Source organism: Nomascus leucogenys, chromosome 15, assembly GCF_006542625.1.
Source record: "Nomascus leucogenys isolate Asia chromosome 15, Asia_NLE_v1, whole genome shotgun sequence".
Lineage (NCBI taxonomy): Eukaryota > Metazoa > Chordata > Mammalia > Primates > Hylobatidae > Nomascus > Nomascus leucogenys.
Genome location: NC_044395.1, coordinates 45,214,185 through 45,238,220, shown reverse-complemented (window position 1 = coordinate 45,238,220; position 24,036 = coordinate 45,214,185). Strand labels below are relative to the sequence as shown.

Sequence of the window (24,036 nt, the reverse complement as noted above, 5' to 3'; positions counted from 1 at the left end):
AAAAACTAACAAGCAGGAACTTTGAGAGCAATTACCCTTCTAGTCAAGCAGCTAACAAGCCTTTCCCAAGCCCATCGCCCATACAGCACAATGCCAGATGCCTCCATTGCATCAAAAACAGGAGATTTATAATAAGGTGCCAAATTCTAAGATTTTCTGGCTCCTAATTGATCTTGATACAGAATGCATGTTGGCAATAAGGCAAAAGAGGCCCTTTAACATTCCCTGCATAGTAAAGAAGACCTGCTGTCCTGCCTGTGTATCATAACAGAGACCAGAGGGGTGATGGCCAGTTACACAGCAAGGTGCAGGATGAGGCTGTTTAGGGAGGGATGGTAACAGACTTCAAAAGGAAGAATTTGACAACCAAGTGACAAGTAACTAAAAGGGAATTTGGGGTTGGAAGGTATAGCAAAGATAAGAAGGTTCTGGATCAAATCACCACAGATAATCAAAGACCTTGCAAGCCTGGGCATCTAACCATAAACCAGCAAGGTCCCCTAACTCTCACCCTGTGCCTGAGAGCAACAGGTCTAGTCACACAGACTCTTATCTCCAGGTCTCTACACATTTCCTAACTGCAGGAAAAACTGGCAACGCTGTTCAGATATTTTCCTTACATAGTTCACACTGGACACATTTTTTCCCCCAGACTGTGTCTACTGAAGAACTCCAAAAACTTTAGAGAAATCAATTTTGAACTTTTTTTTTTTTTTTTTTTTTTTTTTGAGATGGAGTCTCGCTCTGTCGCCCAGGCTGGAGTGCAGTGGCGCAATCTCGGCTCACTGCAAGCTCCGCCTCCCGGGTTCACGCCATTCTCCTGCCTCAGCCTCTCTGAGTAGCTGGGACTACAGGCACCCGCCACCACGCTCGGCTAATTTTTTTGTATTTTTAGTGGAGACGGGGTTTCACCGTGGTCTCCATCTCCTGACCTCGTGATCCGCCCGCCTCGGCCTCCCAAAGTGCTGGGATTACAAGCGTGAGCCACCGTGCCCGGCCAATTTTGAACTTTTAACTTTAAGAGTTTTGCAGTTCTTACATTCCTACCTCCCGAACTTGAAAGAGCTTCCCATCACCACACAGTTCACAGAATCGGGGGAGTGGCAGGCGTTCAAATGTACTCTCACTCAGCATTGATGCCATTTTGCAGATTATCTATAAACTTAAAAAAAATGGAATCATTTAAAATGCCAAGCATGTAAGTCACATGTAGCACTAAAGATATATTCCAAAAGCCAATATTCAAAATATTCCCAACATACCTAAGAAGGAAAAATAAAAAACACCTTCTTTTGAGTTTTGTCAAGTTATAAGATCAACAGAAGGCCCAACATTTCTCCAGTTTGACTCAGATAACTGTTTGTCTGAAGCTCAAGAGTTACCATCTGCCAGGTCCCCACCTTGTGCCCAATACACAAACAAACAAAAATATGTGTGCATTGGCTCATTTTACCTTCCCAAGAATCCTATGACATGGGCATTATTTATCCTCATGTTTCCAGTTGGGGAAATGCTGCAGGAGGTTAAATAGCATGACTAAACACAAACAGTGGGGAGGTGAGACATCCAGTGACAGCAGGACATGGTAAGCACTGGAAAATGATCACAGTCTGGAGAAACTAAAGGGTAGACCCTTACAAGGAAAAAAAAAAAAAAGATTAAATTTTGCATTTATGCTGCTTTTTGCCTGAGGGTACTTCCCGTTCTACATGGCTATGCAGGGTAGCTAGACCTCAAGCAAAAGCAACAGGTAGAAGTCCTAGCCAGAGCAATCAGACAAGAGAAAGAAAACAGGGCATCCCAACCAGAAAAAAGGAACTAGCTGTGTTTGCTGATGATATGATCTCATACCTAGAAAACCCTAAAGACTCCTCCAAAAGACTCCTAGATTTGATAAATGAATTCAGTAAAGTCTTGGGCTATAAAACCAATGTATACAAATTAGTAGCACTGCTTTATACGAACAATGAGCAAGATGAGAATCAAATCAAGAACTCAATAGCTATGAAAAATAAAAATAAAATACTTAACCAAGGAGGTAAAAGATCTCTACAAACAGAACTACAAAACCCTGCCGAAAGAAATCATAGATGACACAAACAAATGTAAATACATCCCATGTTCATGGATTAGAAGAATCAATATCATAAAAATGACCACATTGCCCAAAATAATCTACAGATTTAATGTAATTCTTATCAAAATATCAATTCATTATTCACAGAATTAGGAAAAAAATCCTAAGATTCATATAGAATTAAAAAATTCAGAATAGCCACAGCAACACTAAGCTAAAAGAACAAATCTGGAGGCATCACATTACCCAACTTCAAATTATAGTACAAGGCTATAGTAACCAAAACAGCACGGTAATAGTATAAAAGCAAACCACTGCAACAGAATAGAGAACCCAGAAATAAAGCCAAATACTTACAACCAACTGATTTTTGACAATGCGTACAAAACATACACTGGGGAAAGGATATTCTATTCAATAAATGGTGCTGGGAAAACTGGCTAGCTACATGGAGAAGAATGAAACTGAATCCTTATCTCTCCCTTCATACAAAAATCTACTCAAGATTTTAAATGTAAGACCTGAAACCATAAAAATTATAGAAGAAAATCTAGGAAACACTCTTTCTGGACACTGGTCCAGAAAGAATTTATGACTAAGACCCCAAAAGCAAATTTAACAAAAACAAATATAAATAAATGGGATCTAATTAAACTAAAAAGCTTCTGCACAGCAAAAGAAATAATCATCAAAGAGACAACCCACAGAATGGGAGAAAATATTTGCAAACTATGCATCCAACAAAGAACTGATACCCAGAATCTACAAGGAACTCAAACAAATCAGAAGAAAAAAACAAATAATCCCACTAAAAAGTGAGCCAATGATATGAATAGGACATTTCTCAAAAGAAGATATACAAATGGCCAACAAGCATATAATAAATTCAACTAATTATCAGACAAATGCAAGCTAAAAACACAATGATATACCATGTTACCCTAGCCAGAATGGCCATTATTAAAAAGTCAAAAAACATAGATGTTGGCATGAATGTGGTGAAAAGGGAAGGCTTATATACTGCTGGTGGGGATGTAAATTAGTACAACTTCTATGGAAAACATTATGGAGAATTCTCAAAGAACTAAAAGTAGGTCTACCATTCAATCCAGCAATCCCACTACTGGGTATCTACCCAAAGGGAAGGAAATCATTATATCAAAAAGACACCTGTATGCATATGTTTATTGTAACACAATTCACAAATGCAAAGACACAGAATCAATCTAAGTGCCCATCAGCCAATGAGAAGACAAAGAAAATGTGGTAGTCTGGGTAGTGAGACCTGTCTCTACAAAAACTAAATAAAATTAGCTGAGTGTAGTGGTACACGCCTGTAGTCCCAGCTACCTGAGAGACTGAGGTAGGAGGATCACTTGAGCCAGGAAGGTTGAGGCTGCAGTAACCCAAGGTTGCACCACTGCACTCCAGCCTGGGCAACAGAGCAAGATGCTATCTCAAAAAAAGGAAGAAAAAAATATATATATACACATACATATACACTTTAATGTGGTATGTATATATACCATGGAATACTATTCAGCCATAAAAAAGAACAAAATAATGTCTTTTGCAGTAACTTGGATGGAACTGCAGTACATGATTCTAAGTGAAGTAACTCAGGAATGGAAAACTAAATGCCCCATGTTCTCACTTATAAGCGGAAGCTAAGCTATGGGTATGCAAAGGCAAATACAGTCATATAATGGAAACTGAAGACTCAGAAGGGGAGAGGGTCAGAATGCGGTGATGGATGAAAAACCACCTATTGGTGTTCAGCGTACACTCCTCAAGTGATGTGTACCCTAATATCCTAGACTTCACCACTATACAATTCATCCATGTTGCCAAAAATCACTTGTATCCCTAAAGCTAGTGAAATAAATACATATATACATACATAAATTTTTTAAAGCTACAGTTTTACTGTGAAGGAAGGAGGAAGCCAAAGAAAGGAAAGCTCCAAAATCTGTGGTTAAATCCTACCCTAATCCTTAGCTGATCTCTGAACTGTTCATGCACAGGGGAGATGATGAGGTTCATAGAGAAACAGTAACTTAAGGATGAAAGAAGTGAGCTGTTTCAGCTGCTGCCTACTACAGGAAAAACAGAATCTGAACTGCTTTCTAGAACAAAGTCAATACTCTCTAGAGGTAAATAACAAAATCCAGAGTTTCTGCAATGTTTCAACAAAATACAATAGAAAATGAAAAATCTATAGACATGAGAATAAGAAAATGTGACCCATAGTCAAGAAAAATATCAGTCAGCAGAAAAAACACCCACAGAAAATCCAGATATTAGAATTAGAAGACTTTAAAAGGAATTTAAAGCAGCTATTACAAATATGCTCAAGCACAAAGAGGAAAATAGGGCCACAATGAATGAACAGATTAGGAATCTTATCAAAGAAATGGAAACTATAAAAAAGAACCAAGACTTCTGGTAATAGCAAAGTCTAAGACTAACCCTCCTATAGCTAAAAATTATAGAATCTTGACAAAACATAAAAAACACCATTTGAAAGCAGTGGAAAGCAACCAAAAGCAGAAACTGGAGGAGGGGCTACTCTTAAAAGATACACTGCAACAGGAGAGATTTGCAAGTAAGGTCCAAAATCTGTGCATAAAATGTGCTTAAATCTTTGGCTAACTGCTAAACTATATATACGTGGGGGGGGGGGATCCCAGAGGACCCAGAAAAAAAACAGCAGAGTCAGAAATTAAACAAACGGCTGGGCGCGGTGGCTCACGCTTGTAATCCCAGCACTTTGGGAGGCCGAGGCGGGCAGATCACGAGGTCAGGAGATCGAGACCACTGTGAAACCCCGTCTCTACTAAAAATACAAAAAAAAATTAGCCGGGCGTGGTGGCGGGCGCCTGTAGTCCCAGCTACTCGGAGAGGCTGAGGCAGGAGAATGGCGTGAACCCGGGAGGCGGAGCTTGCAGTGAGCTGAGATTGCGCCACTGCACTCAAGCCTGGGCGACAGAGCAAGACTCCGTCTCAAAAAAAAAAAAAAAATTAAACAAACTCAGCAGAGATTTCAGCTTCTGCTCACAAGGCAGATAATTTGGAGCTGGAGAGATTAACTGCCTTCTAGGACAAAAATCATTTTAGAAAAATATAACAGAATCCAGGGACTCTGCAATGTATAATTTATAACGTCCAGTGTCCAATCAAAAATCACTACTCATGCATTAATAAGAAAAAAGTGATCCATAATATAAGTAGTCAATGAAAACCAACAGCAAGATGATACAAATGTTGCAAGGGCCAGACAAGGACTTTAAAGGAGCTGTTATAAATATACTCAAGAATTACAAGGAAAAAATGCATAAAGAATAGACAGGGACTTTCTATATGATAGAGATATAGAAACTGTAAAGGTCTATAAAAGATCAAAATGGAAATTCCAGAGCAAAAAAGTACAATAACTGAAATTAAAAATTTGCTGGCTAGGCCTAACAGCAGATTGGAGAGAGGTAAAAAAAAAGAATCAATGAACTTTTTAAATTAATAAAAATTATCAAATCTAAACATCAGAGAGAAGGAATGATTAAAGAAAAGTGAACGATGCCTCAAAGACCTGTGGGACAATATCAAGGGTCCCAATTTTGTGTTATCTAAGTCACAAACTGAAAGGAGAAAAAGAATACAGAAAAAGGTATTTAAAACAACAATAGCCCAAACTTCCCAAATTAGTTGAAAGGCTTAACACACCACTCCAAGAAGTTCGATGGAGACAAAACAGTATACTAACTATGCCAAATCCAAAGATAAAGAGAAAAATCTCATGAGCAGCCAGAGAAAAAGGGATATTTTATATATACGAGTACAATATAAATGACAGATGACTTCTCATGAGAAACAAAGGAGGCCAGAAGACAACAGAATGGCATCTTTAAAATGCTAAAAGAAAAGAAACAAAAAAACTTTTCAACTCACAATTCTACATCCAGCAAAACTACCATTCAAAAATAAATGCAAAATAAAGACATTTTCAGATAAACAAAAATTAATAAATTTCATCATCAGCCAACCTGAACTACAAAAGGTACTAAAGGAAGTTCTTCTGGCATTAAGGGAAAGGATACCAGATGATAACTCATATCTAGGAAAGGAAAGAATGATAATCACCGAAAATGGTAAAAAAAAAAAAAAAAGCATATAAAAGGCTGTATTTTTTTCTTTTTTACTAATCTCTTCAAAAGATGTAACTCTTTAAATCAAAAATTAAAATACTGTACCATATGGTTTAAATATATGTCCCCACCAAATCTCAAGTTGAATTGTAATCCCCAATATTAGAGGTGGGGCCTGGTGGGAGGTATTTGGGTCATGGGGGTGGATCCCTCATTGCTTGGTATTGTCCTCACAATAGTGAGTTCTTGCATATCTGGTTGTTGTAAAGTGTGGCACCTCCCTCCCCACCACTTCCTCTCTTGCTCCTGTTTTCATCATGTGACGTTCCTGCTCCCACTTTGCCTTCCGCCATGAGTAAAAGCTTCCTGAGACCTCCTCAGAAGCAGATGCTGGCACTATGCTTGCTGTGTAGTCTGCAGCACCATGATTCAATTAAACCTCTTGTCTTATAAATTACCCAGTCTCAGGTATTTCTGCATAGCAATGCAAGAATGGCCTACACAGTGTATTCTCAGACTCATAATGTAATATACATGAAAGCAACAGCACAAAGGATGAAAGCAAGTGAATGGAACCACGCTGTTGCAAAAGGTGATATATTTTTTGAAAATCCTCAATAGAGGAATTAAAATGCAATGCTAAAAAACATTCATTAGTCCAAAAGAAAACAGAAAATTAACAAAAAAACAGATGAGACAAATGAAAACAGACAGAGAAATGGCAGAAATGGCAGAAAACCCAACATACCAATAATTACATTAAATATAAATGAACTAAACACACTAATTAAAGAGTAGAAACTATCAGACTGGATATAAAAGTAGGACCCAACTAGATGCTAACAAAAGAACAAACACATTAAATGTAAAGACATATAAGTTGAGAGTAAAAAAAATAAACAAATATACTATAATAAGCAATAAGTATAAAAATGCTAGTGGTTATATTACTATCATAATTGATTATAAAATATGGATTACTGTCAAAGTCATTTCTTAATGATGAAAGGGTTAATATATCACATAGACATTAACATTAAATGTATAGCTTAAAATGCTTAAAATGGAAAAGAAGGCAGGCTTAAAAATATTGTTTCCTCTTTAAAAAGCTAAAAAAAGGACAAGCAAACAACTCAAGAAAGGAGAAGAGTGGAAATAATAAACAGTAGAAATCAATGAAAAAGAAATAAGTGAAAAAAACCAACAAAGCCAAAAACTGACTTGAAAACATAAATAAATTTGATAAGCCCCTAGCAAGACTGATCAAGAGAGAAAAAAACACAAATTACCAAGATCATAATTGAAAGGGGATAACACTACAGATCTTATAGACATTAAAAAAAATAGAATATCATGAACAAGTCTAACCCAATAAATCGGACAACTTACATGAGATTAGTAAATTCCCCGAAATGTACAACTTACCCAGTGACACAGATGAAGAAATCTGAACAGCACTGTATCTGAATTAAATCTGTTATGAAAAACCATCTCACAAAGAAAACTCGACGACCAGAGGTTTTACTGGAGAATTCTAACAAATGTTTTAGGAAAACAATAACTCCAATCTTAAACAAAACCTTTCAGAAAATAGAAAAGGAGGGAATACTTCCCAACTTATTTTTTTAAGCCGGAATACTTCTGATTCTAAAGCCCTACAAAGACATAATAGGAAAAGAAAATTGTTCTCTTGAATATAGATATGAAAATCCTCAACAAAATGGTGGCAAATTATGGAGAAGGGAGCATAGTAGAATGTCAGCCAGAATCATCAACAGACAGCAATGCTAGTGGGTGAAGGTCTGATGGAGAAGAGCATACTTAAATACAAGGTAATTCTTATTACTTCCAGAGGGAAAAAAGAGCACACTGGAGAAACCTGGCAGATACCACATTTATCTATTAGATCATCAAAGTTAACATCACCATTATTAGGACAAGCTGAAGTCTTGTGCCTCCTGCCATGACACACTGGGAATACATCACTCCTGTGATACTCCTGCCAGAAAGACAGTCTGAATCCAATCAGAAGGAAACGTCAGGCAAAGCCAAACAGGGAGACACTCTGCAAAAAAATGTGGCCAGCACTCTTCCAATATTTAAGTGTTACAAAATTCAAAGACAGACTCGGGAACTGTTCCAGATTAATGGAAACCAGAGAGATAGGACAGCTCATTGCAGCAAGTGACCCTGGACTGGGTCCTAGGCAAATGATGATGTTTGCATATGAATTGTGGTTATGACATTAGCACTGTATCGGTGTTAAATTTCCTATTTTGATCATCGTACTATGGTTATATAAGAGAATTTCCTTCCTTTTAGGATATATACATTGAAGTATTTAGATGAATGCTGCTGTTTGGCCTCAATAAATAAAAAATTAAATTAAAAAATGAAGTATTTAGATGTAAAGAGGGACAATGTCTCCAACTGAGTCTCAAATGTCTCAGAAAATAATAAATACAGTAAATATGCATCTGTCTGTATGTGTGGAGAGAGAAGGAGAAATGGAGGAGAAGAGAAAAAAATGATAAAACAAATGAAGCTAAATATAAATTACTAAAGAAGCCAGAGAGAGGTATAGGGGAATTCATATTACTATTCTTGTAACTTTCTTGCAAGTTTGAAATTGAAACAAGATGAAAAGTTGCCAAAAACAAAATTGTGAAAGAATTCTTCCATTCCCCCAACAAAGTAAAAAGAAAAGGAGGAAAGAACAAAAGAAGGAAGGAAGAAGGTAAGGCAGGGGAGTGAAGGACTGAAGTAGGGAGAGAAGAAAGGAAGGGATGGAGAAAGTCAGGGACTGGGGGGAAGAAGGACTTCCTGTCTCTAAAGTCTGTTATTCTCACTAGATACACAGCACTGCCTATTTACAGTAGAAAAAAGTTCTGGGTTAGTAATCTACCCATCATTCTATTTGGAATTTGCATACAGGAAGAGGGGAAAGAAAACCAATGGGGGTGGAGCGAAAGGGGAAACTAGCCCATAACACAAATAAGGAAAAGGTTTGTGTCCTCAGAACAGAGAGGACACATATTTCTGATGTGATGCTTAGCAGAGTTGTACAAAGTGACAGCCACAATAAATGAGGATGTGAGGCTTCCGTATCCAGGGTGATGGGCAACTAAAGCACTCCCAGTATCTCCATCCACCTCTCTCCATCTCCACACCCGCATGACCTTATTACTATACAGTATAAAACAAATCCAGAGTCATTAAAAGTCAGCACGCCAGTGAAAAGAAATTATATTCCCGTGGCCCTGGGAACCACTTGTATGGAATGACGATCTTCACTTAGTTGCTTGGAGCCAACTGTTCTTTATAGCACATAGCCACAAGATTCTTCTTAAATAAGTGCACAAATAAAAATTAGCTTAAAAATAGAAATGATGTCAAAAAATGAGGAAGCCTTAACGTGAAAAAGTGTTGAGAGAGAAAAATAGGCTTCTGACAATGAGTTATAATCTCAGAATGCTAATGGCATCCCTGCAAGCAAGAGGAATTATAATTGGTCTCCGGTGGCCTGTTTATCCTGTCTAGATATAATTACAAGATACAACTATTGCAGTTTTTACTGATTCATTCATCCAACAACTAACATTTATTTAGTACTGAATCTGGGCCTGGCACTCTGCTGGGTGCTGATGGTGCAAAGATACTGCAGCCCAGTGTTTAAGAAGCTCACCATCTTGAGGGAGAAATAAACAAAACAGAATTTCACAACTCAACTGCTAAGTGACAGAAGACAGACAGAGTCAACCCTTCTGACTGCATCAAGGACAGAGTCACTAACATTGCGTAGGGTTTCTAGAAGGACTTCACAAAGGAAAATGCACATACATTTCCCTTCCCAGGATTCCATGTACCCATGTCCCAACATGGAAGCTGTCCTGCATAACTCCATCTAAAACACCCAGGACACATGCAGTTGGTTATCTCTGATTTTCCCAATCATACATGCACTAGAGTTGTTAGCATCAGAATCAACTAATTGTAAGTTCTAATGAGAGTGAAAAGTCAAATGAACAGATGTATTTTATCCATGAAGACGTGCAGTCTCCTTGGGAGTTGAGGCACTTCCTCCAAAATGGTACTGCTCTGAGTAGGCGTGTGTTTATGTACAGTACAGATGTAGCAATATTCACACCATCTGGATGCAAAGAGAGCCCCCAAACACAGAGGGCATCTGACCAGCCCAGTTTGCTTCTTTCCTCATCACCCTTTCAGCTAACAGCTCCCTGAATCACCTCCTAATAGATACACACTGGCACCTGCAATGTTTGGGGTATCACCCACAGACTAGCTAAATCAGAAGCCTGCCTTCCTAGGGGAGCTCTACAAAGCACACATGTGGCCTTCCCTTCCTTGGATAATGACACTCACACTGTCATTTACTCCACCCACATTGTCATTTCCTAATTAAAAAGAAGAGATTCTGTCTGTGTTCCACAGCTCTCTGGTACTCAAGGGGCAAGTCCCCTCCAAGGCCCCTTGGCCTCCAGGGTCTGAGGAAATAACTGCAGCTAAGCACACATGGGCCAGACCAGACACCCCACATTCCACTCCCATCAGATCTCCATGGGAGGAAGAGCAGAGGTCCTGCAGGAACACCTGGGAGAAAGAGACAAGCACAGTCTGGGCCATGGTGGGTGGGAGGTTCAAGATCACTTCTGTTCTTGCAGCCACGATTCAAATCCTATCCCTTCGAGTAATGAGACCAGCATCTCACTTGGAATGAAAAATAAAATTTATGTGAACTAATTTGTTCTGCAAGTGATTTGTGCAGATAGCTTTTTGAAGGCTTGTAATATTTTCCAAATATTTCTACCAAAAAAATGTAGAAGAAGAATATTGTTGACAAGATATTTGGAAAGAAAACAAAATAAAAATCAGGCAAAAATGCCTTTAGCATTATTTTTCATGGTATTATCAGTCTTTAGGGATAAGATATTTGGTTGTCAGTCGTAACCTTGGAAACTCGCCTAACCAACTTCCAAATGAAAAAGAAGATCTAGTTGGCAAAGTTCACTGCTCAACTGCCAAATACCCCAACTAAATGATATTATCCAGGTTCATTTTGCAAAACAAATTTAATTTCTTATGGAGAAACTTGAAATTTATAAAAGAACCCTGGAGAATTTGAATTTTAATAATAAATTATTCTTCAGCCTGATTCATCTTATAAACATACAGAATATGCAAAAATTAAATTAGTTTAAAAAGCCAGACCTTTAAAGCATAGTTGAAGAAAACTTTTACATAAATGAAGAGTAATTGCCAAATGTTCTGATGCTGTAATACAATTTTTTAACTCCACGGCATATAATGTTTCTGCACTTTAAAAAAGAAAATAATTCCTTTCTCTAATGTCATTGTTTCCCAAACAGGAAAACAACTATCTTCTGTATATTTTATTATACTCATAATTAATGCTTATGATTTTTTACATCCTTTATGGACAAATTTTTCCTAAAATGCCGGAGTAATCCTGGAGCTATTTGTTTCTATAAGGCAAACAGAAAGGGTCATGCCATACAGCATCATTTGCATGGATCAGTGGAGGAGCAGCAGCTAAAGAAAACAAGATGGCCCATTGTGACCTCCCCTTGAGCCACAAAGGAAAAGATGCAAGGACAAATGGAGGCATCTTGATCTGAAGGCAGGAAAAGCCAGCACTGGATCATCAACTGCTGGTTTGTGAACAAGGGCTCCAGAAGTGGGTAGAAAATCCCACCTGTATAATCATTTAACAATGGGCAAAGAATCTTGCAAACCCAAGGATACCAGACTATTAACTAGAAGACACTGAGCATTTATACTATTCCTTTCACTGCACATCTTCGACTGATAGAAGCACAAATACTTTAACACAGCAGCATCTCCCAAATGTCTGTAAATGTTTGGCCACATCTGCATTCTTCACAGTGACTCTTCTTATTTGCTTACATACCTATCTTAGTCTTCTCCTAATCTATAGACACACAAGTCTACTAAATTTTCTTCTTAATTGTCTGAGTACCACCTAAAATTATCTCACATACCATACTAGGGTTCTTTCTTTGAGAAGGAAGGCCCATGTTCCAAGTAGGTTCAAGGATTTACCTATAAATCTCAGCATCTTGTCCAACAGAAATCTAAGCCAGCTACTGCTGCTAAGCCCAAATCACTCTGATTTCTCAAGCCTTTTCTTCTTCAAACAATTGGTGTTTGTTTTTTTGTCCTTGTGATAGTTTGCTGAGAATGATGAGTTTCCAGCTTCATCCATGTCCCTACAAAGGACATGAACTCATCCTTTTTTATGGCTGCATAGTATTCCATGGGAAGGGGAACATTACACACCAGGGCCTGTTGTGGGGTGGGGGGAGGTGGGAGGGTTAGCATTAGGGTATATACCTAATGTAAATGACCAGTTACTGGGTGCAGCACACCAACATGGCACATGTATACATACATAAACGCACATGTATACATACATAACAAACCTACATGTTGTGCACATGTACCCTAGAACTTAAAGTATATATATATATATATAAAAAACATAATTGGTGCTATAAGGATGCTTACTTCCAAAACATGCTCATGGCTGAACTGTGAGCTTTCTCCAACCTAGGTCGAGTAAGTGGTTACCTTGTTCATGAGAACAGTGCTGACCAAAATCAAACACGTGTAATACTTCAAGTCAGGTATAAGTCAACTTATGGGACAGTGCCCACAGGTGCTGGGCAGTCATTCCCTGGACAGACTTACGCTCACAGCTTCTGCTTTATATTCGTCATCACTGTCTGGGGCAGAGAGCGGCAGCAGAATGGGACACACTTGTTTTCAATATCATGCTGGAAAATTAGGTCTTGTTCCAGAAGAATCAAGAGCACTTCCTGACTTGATTTTCTCACCTAGAAGGGAAAAAAAGGCAGAAGGTGAAGCACAAGTGAGCAGAAGTGCCCCCAGGATCAAGACCAACCCCACTGAGCAGGGGTGGCTGAGCCGGCCCCTAACTACCCCCACCCTCATACCCTAAACACCCTGAAGACCACTGGGTCTTCCTGCCTTCTGTTGCCCCTCCTGCCTGAAGCCTTTGAATAGGCCACTCCCTGTACCTGACTGGCTACCACTCCTCCGCTCCAGCCCAAAGCCCCTCTGCTCCTGGACCCTGTTCTAACAGGTCCCCAAACAATACTCGACTAGTGCCCTGCACTTTTTCCTCCACAGCTCTTGTTCCACGTTTCTGCATTTATATACATACAAACATATAGAGGGTTTTTTTCTGTATGATTTCATAATTGCCATCTATCTCTCCTGCTGCAGAGAGTGAATTCAGAAGGCAGGTACCACATCTGATTTATCCTTTGTCTTCCAGTACACCCTCAGGACCTGGCAGCCTGTGGCACAAAATTTTGTGTTCTGTAAGGATCTGCTGAATCAATGGATGACTTCATGCCTTTTCTCCTTTGTAGGCAAAGAGACTGGAAAACACTGCAGCATCCTCCTGTGACTTTGTAAACCCTGGCATGCCACACCTGAGATGGGAATTTTGTCTGGTACAACAGAACGCACAGGGAAGGGGCCCAAGAAAGAGACATTGACAAAGGGGGATATGCTCCCATAGAAAACAAAGACTCCTCCAGTCCACAGAAGAAGAAGGTGGAGGAGCACTTGTTCTTTGCAGTCTGCATGGAATGAGCAAGCACTAGAACTCAGAGGGGTCCAAAGAAGCTGAAGAGACATTTTGGGGGAAATGAAAGCACATAAAACTCCAAGTTATAGACAAAATAATGAAATATGCAATTCACTGCAGTGATGAAAAGGCAGGAAAATAATAACAGGAGCCAGAAGTGTGTAGATGAGTCACAGATGATCAGTCATCAGCAGGTTATAAAAGGTTGTAAAAGAGGGTGAGCCTGTGAGACACAAGCCACAGAGGAAATGCGACAATAATACTTCTGACCAGGTGACAGATGAAAACAGTATTTCAGAAAGATCATCCCGGCAGTAGTGTTCTGAGTCAACTGGAGACAATGAAAAGACCAAGAGCAGCGAGGTCAGCAAGGTAGCTACTGCAAACATCCAGGCAGAGGAAAGAGACCGGGGCTGGCTGCCAGGAGTGAGGAAAGCTGATGCCCCAGCAGCACCACCCGGGCACAGTGACAGGACCCAGGGTGTCACTAGGAGAAGCAAAGGCCCATGCTACCTCTAAAGTGTCACACTCGGATTGCGTGTCCAGCACGTGTCAGGAGTTGAGAGCATGAAGGGACTACAGACAAGGACAGACAAGCCCACATGCCACTTTGCTGCACGATGCTACCCTAGCTGACATACTGAGATGCATGGAGGACAGCAAGGATGGGAGGGCATGTCAGGCAAGGCGGGGGAAGGCCCTGAGCAGCCACTCAGTACCAGATGCCAAAAGACACCTAGGAGTCTGCAAAGGGTAGTGGGCTCATTGGTGGCCCCAAAAAAGATCTGGCCGCATCACATCTCTGAATCTGTGAATGTGACCTTCTTTGGCTCTCTGCTGATGTGATTATGGAGCTTGAGATCACGCAGAGTTACCTGGACGGGCCCTAAATACAATCACAAGTGTCCTTACAAGAGAAAGACGAGAAGAAAACACTGAAGGGAGAGGAGAGAGGCCATGTGAAGTTAGCAGCAGAGATTCAAGTGATGTGGCCACAAGCCCAAGAAGCTGGCAACCGCCAGAGACTGGAAGCAGAAAGAAAGATTCCCCCCTAGAGCACCCAGAGGGAACCCACCCTGACGACCCCCTGATGCTGCACTTCCCACCTGTGGAACTGAGAGGGAAGAAACATCTATTGTTTTAAGCTGTGCAGTCTGTGGTATGTTGTTACAGCAGCTCTAGGTAATGAATCCACTGAGCAAGGGTAGCAGGGGAGAAGGCCTTCCAGGGCCAGAGAACAAAGCACGTTCTAAGATGCAAGGTGATGAACTCTGGGGCCAAATACTCTGAAGAAGTAGGACAAGTTCCAGATGGCAGAATGGGAGGATGATGGGCAAGCTGAGGTCAGGCTGGGAAAAGCATGCCAGATCCCACTAGGACTTCTGGTGACCACTCCAGGTGCAATGGGAGCCCCCGAGAGTTTAACAGCAAAGGAGCAACACAATCACACCTGGCTTCAGTGAGGGTGACAGTCTGGAAACCTAAAGTGGTTCTGACAAGAGAGAGCAGGTGAGGGGCTTCTGGGCCACTACAGGCTTTCATGAGGCATGATGTTGGGGCAGGGGACAGAAAGAAGAGCACAGGTTTGAGAGACACTGCTACAGAGAGCTGAGAATGACTACCCAGGATAATCACAGAAGTCAGAGCAAGATGGAGGATAGAGAGACTAGGGCGGGACGCTAGAGTCTCTGAACTCTGTGGGATTCGCTGGACATCTAGACAGAGCCACCCAGTGGGCTGTGGCAATGGAGGGTGGTGACTCACAGACTCCAGAGACCTGGGTGAGAGACAGCAGTCTAGTGTTCAGTTATGTGTAGAGTCTCCCTAGGGCCACAGCAGCGGACGAGACCACAGAGAGAACCCTAATATCATAAGAAAAGGAAGACCAAAGACAATACCCTAGAGAAGAAACAGCAACTCTTAGGGGCAGGAGAGGATTGGGCTAATGATGGAGACTGAGGAAGACACAGACAAGAAGTGCGGGCAGAGGCAGGGAGGAGGCCTGGAGCTCAAGAGCTAACACGGCAGTGGGTACAGGCTCCGGCTGTGGGGTCTGAATGCTGAGCCCCCATCTGGATCCTCCAAGTGACTAGCTGAGTCATCTTGGCCAAGTGACTTGGCCTCTCTCAGCCTCAGTTTCCCATCCATAAAACTGGATAATCACAGATCATCATAGTATCTATCTCATAAGCTTGTTGTGGGGATGAAAGGAGCGACAGGCTTCCAATGGTGTCTGGGACATGGCATGCGCTAAATGAATACTGGCTGGTACTCAGTACAACCATGATTATTGGAAGCCAAAGGAGAGAAATATTTAGAAGATCCCAGCAAGGTGTGTGTCCAGTTACCTTTGCATCCCACTGTCTGGGGTGAAGCAACATTAAATGCCTAGTGGGATCCAGTAAAGGTCTGTGCAAACACTCAAAACTGGTCAACAGTGACAAATGGTTCAAATGGGTAAAACAAAGAAAAAAAGAAGAGAAATCAGTGGGTAGATAAAGAAATTGTGGAAGAAATATAAATACTATATAGCAGCTAAAATGAAATATAAATACTATAAAGCAGCTAAAATGAATGACCAGCAGCTATTCCGATCAATGTGGAGGGGTCTAAGACACAAAGGAGTCACGCAATCGTCAGAATAGAATACACAGTCCAATGATGCCGTCTATGCAAGCTTTCAAGCTCCCAAACAAGACACTCTCTTATTCAGGGGCCACCTGCACAAGTGGTGTGACTGTGAAAACCTGGTGAGAAGGTCTCATGCCAGGCTCAGAAGGGGGAGGGAAGGAGAAGAACGGGATGGAGGAGGGGTACAGAGAAGTTGCCACCGTATCTGTAACCTCTAAATAAAAAATAAAAGGATATGCAGAAAATTGCAAAACGTTAACATTTGTTGAATATGAATGGTAGGTATATGGGTGTTTATTACACAATTCTGTCTTGTGTGATTAAAAATCTCATAACATTTTAAACATTGAACTATAAAAAAAAAGCACTAGATTTTACAATGAGCAGATTCACTGAGTCCGTGGCAAGATACCTGTCCACCAGCTTCCAGAAAGCATCAGCTGCCGCACAAGGAGCTGGTGCCAGAAGAGCCCAGAGGTAGAGGCGGTGGAGGTTCCTCTTTGAAAAAGCTTGGTGGTAGAAGAAGGAGTAGGCCACAAGCTCTGAGTCAAGGCCAGGGAACGGAGAGAGCAGGGAGACTGAGGACTGATTATAATCAAACCAGAAAGCAATGAGAGAGCTGGAAAAATAAGCAAGCTCTGAGACAACTGGATGGGACCACAGAGAGAAACTAAACATGGGACTTAAAAGGGGGTTGGGACATCACTTCCTGTGAGACAGAGGGGAGGAGCTCAGGACCACTGAAGAAATCTGCCTACATTATCAAACGGCACGTGCAGCTGATTCAGTTCTACAAATCTTTACTGAAACTACCAGGTGCCAGACCCTGTGGTAGGTCACGGAAGCCGACAAAATAAAATCCTCGGCTCTCACTCAAGAAGGGGAGAGACATTTTGGCTTACAACATTTAGAAGAGCCTCCACAGCCCCATAGCATACAACAGGCAGCCTCACGAAACCAGACATCCAGCCTTCTGCCTTCTCCAGCCCAGCCACTACTCAGTACCCACAACCACACCTCTTTGCTTAACTAGCAATTCACCCATACTTCACAGCGGGGGTGAACAAGAGGAAAGGAGATAAGCCAGCTAGCCTGAAGCACAGCCCTGGAGCACAGCGACAACTCAAAAAAGGGGTGCTGTGAGCGGCAGGAGTAGTCCTTGCAATAGCACTGATATTACCCCCAACATTGTGAATTTCATGCCTCACATGTTCAGTGACCATGAAAAGTACCTGCTGATGAACAGAGAAGGGCCAGCTGGCCTGAGATGCAGATGCTAGCTAGAACCTAGCACACCCATCCCATCCCCACATGCACAAGAATCTTCTTCTTTGCCGAATTAAGAATCCTAATCGGGGACCTTTGGGTGTTTTCAGGGGCCCCCCTGTGGATGTCAGAAAGAGTCAGCATCTGTTAAAGGAAGACAGACTGACAGAAGAGAGGAGGGGGCATTTGGGAAGGGCAAGAAGGTCAGAATCATAAGGACAGAGGGGACAGGCAGATGCCAGCAGAGTCAAGGGCAGAAAGGGACAGGTGCCCAGGAAGGAGTCTGGGCTGTGCCTCAGGGAACAAGAGGTCAGTGAGAAAGTACTTCAGCACTTTTCTGTGTTTACTAAGGGTGGGAATGAAGAAGAGTGGGTGCCCTCAAGGGGTTAGGTACTTTTGATGGAAACAAAGGAGACAGGGCTTGGCCCTAGCTGGATGGAGGAGCTGAGGGGAGAGGATTTCATCAGTTCCTGGGTGGCGGCTCTGGGGAGTGTGTGAAGTAGGTGGTGGTTCCCTGCATGGAGATAGGGGATGAAGATTGAAGGCCTCTGTTTGCTCTGTGATGTAAAAGGCAAGGTCACCTGCTTGGCGCGAGGCAGGGAGAGGGGAGGAGGCCTGATGAAATGGCGAAGGTCTAAGAGAGCTGCCAAGGATAATGGGAAGTGCAGCTGATGAGGGACAAGGGAAAGGACTGCCAAGCAACGCTGCAAACCCAGCCACTACTGGAACCCATCAATTTGCGACGGCATCAATCAATGCACGACAGGACTCCCTCCACCAAGCTCAGCAACCAGCAGTGGAGGACAGGGCTGGGGAGGACAGGCAGAGCCAGTGTGGCAGAAGCACCATCAAAAGGACAAGTAAATAGAGGGTGATGGCAGGGACAGGCCTGAAAGGGTGGGACAAGAGAGGGAGCCGCTGAGGAACAACAGGAAGTAAATGCAGGCAGGAAATAGGGGCTGTGGAGCCAGAGGCCTGCGGGGGCAGGAAGGCCCACAGCAGGGGAGCAAAAAAAGGAGGGCAAGCTGTGTTTGTAGTGGAAGCGGGAGTGCAGAGGTGCGGCAGATCTGGACACACTGGGAAGCTGGGTGCAGACACTGCTGGGGCTGACCATGGGAGTGCCTGCTCTCGGCCATGAATACGACTCTTCAGCAAACACAGACTGAGTGTCAGGCACCATACTAGATTCTGGAGTCGAAACCACGCTTCCTGCCTCGGCTCTTCTGGAACAGAAGATACGGCAATGGTACTGGACAAAGGTCAAGAAATGTCAAATCCCCTGACTCAGTGTAATCTCATTTTCAAGAATGAATCCAAAGGAAAAAGAAAAGTCAATGAAAGAACAAAACCACATCCTTTCCGATGCTCACTGCATCTACAGCACACACACACACACACACACACACCCACACACAAACACACAAAACCTGAACGAAATCCAAGTATTCAACAAAATTAAAAATATGACGATCATGAGGAAAGTGTTTTACCGCGTCTATGATGGGGCTTTCTGAGGGCAGAAAATCTGTCCTGCTCAGATCCCCATCCCCAGGCATGAAGCACTGTGCTTGGCTCATAATGGACACTAAGAAACTGTCCAAATAAATGAATGAGTGGGGAAATTGTATCACATTATGATTAGACCTATGTGGAAAAGAATGTTAGCACCTAGAGAGGAAAATGCAAAAATAATCAAAACACCAAATGCTAGGACAGTAGAAAGAGGAGGACTTTTTTCCTTATTTGAAAACTCCACTTGAAGCTGTCACACTGCTTACCAGTTCAAAATGAGAAATGGCTCTTTTTAAAATGCTTGGATCAAGGGAGAAATACAAGCCAAAACTTTACAATCTCTTGAAAATAATGATAATGAAAACATGGTGTATCATTAAAAATCAAATAAATTTACTCTGTGGAAAACCATCCCCAAATACACTAGCACAAATAGAAATGATGCAAGTCTATTCACTGCAGCAATTTTAAAGTGGCAAAAGACTGGAAATAGCCCAAATGTACATCAATAAGCTCTGCTCTGTTCCCCCACTGGGGTACTACACTGCAAAGGAAGGAGTGAGGATGCCACAGATGCTGGGGCCTGCACTTGGGGTGCTCACAGAGCATACAGCATGGGGCAGCAGGAAGAGGGAGCTCCCCGCACCCGAGAAAGGGGCACGGGTGTGCAGAATGCAAGGACGTCATCTCAGTTGTTTACATGTATGTGCATGTGCGTGTGCGTGTGTGTGTGTTTTCAGAAACAAAATCAACCAAAAAGTAAAAGAAATAGCTACCTACAGGAGAGGGAGAGAAGAGGTGGGGGCCAGGAATAGAAGTCAGACTTCTCTGAACATGCTTTGTTTTATAGTTTTGATTTTGGAATCAAGTAAACATTTTAAATAATTATAAATCAAAATGTACAAGCTAAAACAATTCCTAAAAATAAAAAACAAATGAGAATAACTATATATCAAGTTGGTGGCTTAACCACAAAGAGAAAGATTAATGCAAGTGACTTTAAAACATAATAACATGAATATGACTGGGTACCTCTAGTAGGACGTGGCCTAAAAACACAAGGAATTACAAAGAAATCTTAAACTATGTTCAGTAACCCCGCCATATTGTTACTAATACTGGGATTTTTATTTGGGATACACAGACATACACATGTATGCTAATATCATCAAGAAGTAGGATTTATATCATGCAAGTGAAAAAAGACACAAATAAAATCAAAGAAGTAAAAGCCCTATAATGCTAAATTTGAGTTGGAAATATCAAGATAAATTTGAAGAATTTTTATATTTAAAAAAATCGTTGTGTCACTAGAAGCAACAAGTGCCCCCCCCCCAGTACCCACATTCCATTTTCTTATTATTTGCCTCATAAAGGAACCTGGGCTCTTGGAGAAATGGTTGATCCCAGGTCGAGGTGCACTATCACAGTCTACTGGGTCATGTTAAGAAAGATTCTGGAGCCAACTTGAAGGGCTGCAACTGGTCAAAGCTGGAAAAACTTGATCATCCAAAAAATGTGGCACATATACACCATGGAATACTATGCAGCCATAAAAAATGATGAGTTCATGTCCTTTGTAGGGACATGGATGAAACTGGAAACCATCATTCTCAGCAAACTATCGCAAGGACAAAAAACCAAACACTGCATGTTCTCACTCATAGGTGGGAATTGAACAATGAGAACACATGGACACAGGAAGGGGAACATCACACACCGGGGACTGTTGTGGGGTAGGGGGAGGGGGGAGGGATAGCATTAGGAGATATACCTAATGCTAAATGATGAGTTAATGGGTGCAGCACACCAACATGGCACATGTATACATATGTAACCAACCTGCACGTTGTGCACATGTACCCTAAAACTTAAAGTATAATAATAATAAAATTTTAAAAAAAGAATAAATACTGGATAGCATTAGGAGAAATACTTAATGCAAATGATGAGTTGATGGGTGTAGCAAACCAACATGGCACATGTATACCTATGTAGCAAACCTGCACATTGTGCAGATGTACCCTGGAACTTAAAGTATAATTAAAAAAAAAAAGAATAAGTGCTATAACAGTTTGAAACATATCTACTATGTTAAATGCAGAAGTTCCTAATAATACTCAAAAAAAATTTTAAAACCTAACTGGTAACCTTTGTAGATTATTAAAATGCCAATGATGATTCTGGAACCTGGTAAATAAAGGGATAAAATAAAGCATTTATTCTATCTTTCTTATTCAAACAGGTTTCCAGGGCTATCAAATAGTTGATAGAGGAAGCCTTTACAGAAGAACTCTAGCTATTAAACTAAAAAGAAATGTTGGAATTAGTGTGTCAGAATTTACAACCTCTAATGAGATACTGGATCAGGGGAACCATCATCAATGGTTGCTCATAGGATGATGGAGAACTTTATAGAAGTTTGGCCACCTTTATAGAAAAGGTGGCCAAATTCAGCATTAGGAAAAGATAACCATCCAGAGTTTTCTGCCCCCTGATTTGATATAGCAGGAAAACACAAACCATCTACAAAGTATTCTCACTAAAATAAAAAATCTGAGTCTGGCTGAGCTTCCAACTTAGCTACTAGTTTATAAGAAATGCCCAGAGTAGAGCAACATCTTAACACTACAGAGATGCAATAAACCATATCCCAAATGTGGGAAATTCTATAAAACTAATGACCTGGCTTCCTTAACAAATAAATAGCAAGGGAAAAAAGTGGAGAGGAGCAACATTATAAATTTTAAAAGATCTAAGAGACGTATATCACTTAGATTCAATGTGTGGACATTGTTTGTATTCTGGTTTGAATGGCCTCTGCCCAAAAACACACACTTATGAGAAAACTGGGAAATTTGACCAATGACTAGATATTAGATGACGTCAGATAACTACTGATAATTTTTATATTTGCATTAATGTTATTAACTTTTTTTAAAAAAAGTCTATTTCTTAGAGGACAATACTGAAAAGTATTTACAGCTGAAATAAGATGGTTTCTGCGAATTCTTTTGTCTGGATTGGATTTTATCTCGGTAAGATAAATGAAAAAATTAATCAAATTTTTTTTGTTTTTATTTTTTTTTTGAGACAGAGTCTCACTGTGTCACCCAGGCTGGAGTGCAGTGGCACGATCTCGGCTCACTGCAATCTCCACCTCCCGGGTTCAAGCAATTCTGCTGCCTCAGCCTCCTGAGTAGCTGGGACTACAAGCACTCACCACTATGCCTGGCTAATTTTTGTATTTTCAGTAGAAATGGGGTTTCACCAAGTTGGCCAGGCTGATCTTAAACTCCTGACCTCAGGTGATTCACCTGCTTCAGACTCCCAAAGTGCTAGGATTACAGGCGTGAGCCACCACGCCTGGCCAGGTCAAATGTTAACAATGGTTGATGCCAGATGTAGGGCATGTGGGCATTCATTTTCATATTCTCTCTACTGTTATGTGTGTTTGAAAATTTCCATAGTAAAATGCTAAAGAAAAAAAAGAAATATTTCATGATAAGAATGAGTGCTGTCTATCTTCCTACATGACTAGAGGAACTGGACACAAATAGACCTTTTGTTCTAGAATCACTTAACTCTAAGAAGTTGTTTTTTGAAACATGAATATCAGCTAAAACAAGACTAAAGAGAATTTGCTAAAGAGATCTTAAGGTTATAATTTTTCAAACCTGATTGTTTGGATCTGTGAGGTACCTCACTACAACAGGTATGAGATATTCAGAGAGCACCACTGGAAAATTGGATCTGTTTTCTTGTAAAAAATGGCAATAGGAAGAATCTGTTCCATCAGCTCAGTCCACACTGTGGGCTGTGCAGCAATAAAAAATTTTAAAAAAATTATATTAAGAATAAGCCAAGCATCTTAGATAGTATATACTGATAGTTTCTAGCTTTTCTTACTAGAGTACTTCATCAAGGAAATTAGACAAATGCAGTTTAAAAATCACTTCCCATTTAGAGTATTTATGCTACAGACAGGCTTAAAAAGCTAATGAGCTATACAGCAATATAAAAACATAAAAAGTAGAGAGAATAACATCTCTATTATAACAAGCCATATATAAATTGAGGAGGGAGCAAGAAGTCTGCATGCTGGGCCAGCATCCAAAAGCCATTACAACTAATGGCTTATATGACAGACCTATGGGTTGTGCTTATTTAAATTCTAGCCAGAATGTATACATTATAAATAATTCTTTCATAAATGCACTCCACCACAATCCATGCATCCCAATTATTTCTAAGGCAAAGCATTAAACAAAAGAGCAGCTCTAGCTCCAATATACCACATTAAATTTAACACAAATGTATAATTGCTACAGCACTGTAAATGGTGACTCATTGATAAAGAGAATCCATTTAAAGACACAAAACATCCACTTGGGCCTTTTTAAAAGCATTGTGTTATATTCATATGAATATTTTAAACTAATGTGGGAGCTATACGGAAGGCTTACTTTTCTATTTTCAGTTAAAATGATTAAATTCAAAAGGCAGAGAGCCCTGAAACTTTCTGAAACTTCTCATCATTCATTCTGAATGCAGGAAGGAGGGGGCAATGGCACAGCTGTCAGTACCGGCCAGCCCCACCACTCATTCATCTAACTCATCGTTACTGGGGCGGGGGGGAAGACAACATCATCATGTCTGCTGTAAAGCAACATGCTTTTCTTCCACGATACCAATCATGGAGAGGTAAAATGAGAAAGAAAAATCAAGAT

The 24,036-nt window shown here is 40.9% G+C and overlaps 1 pseudogene; it reads right to left on the bottom strand.

Annotated features, from left to right (window-relative positions):
- LOC100579294 overlaps positions 1-24,036 on the bottom strand; it is a 57,387-nt pseudogene that overhangs the window by 19,213 nt on the left and 14,138 nt on the right.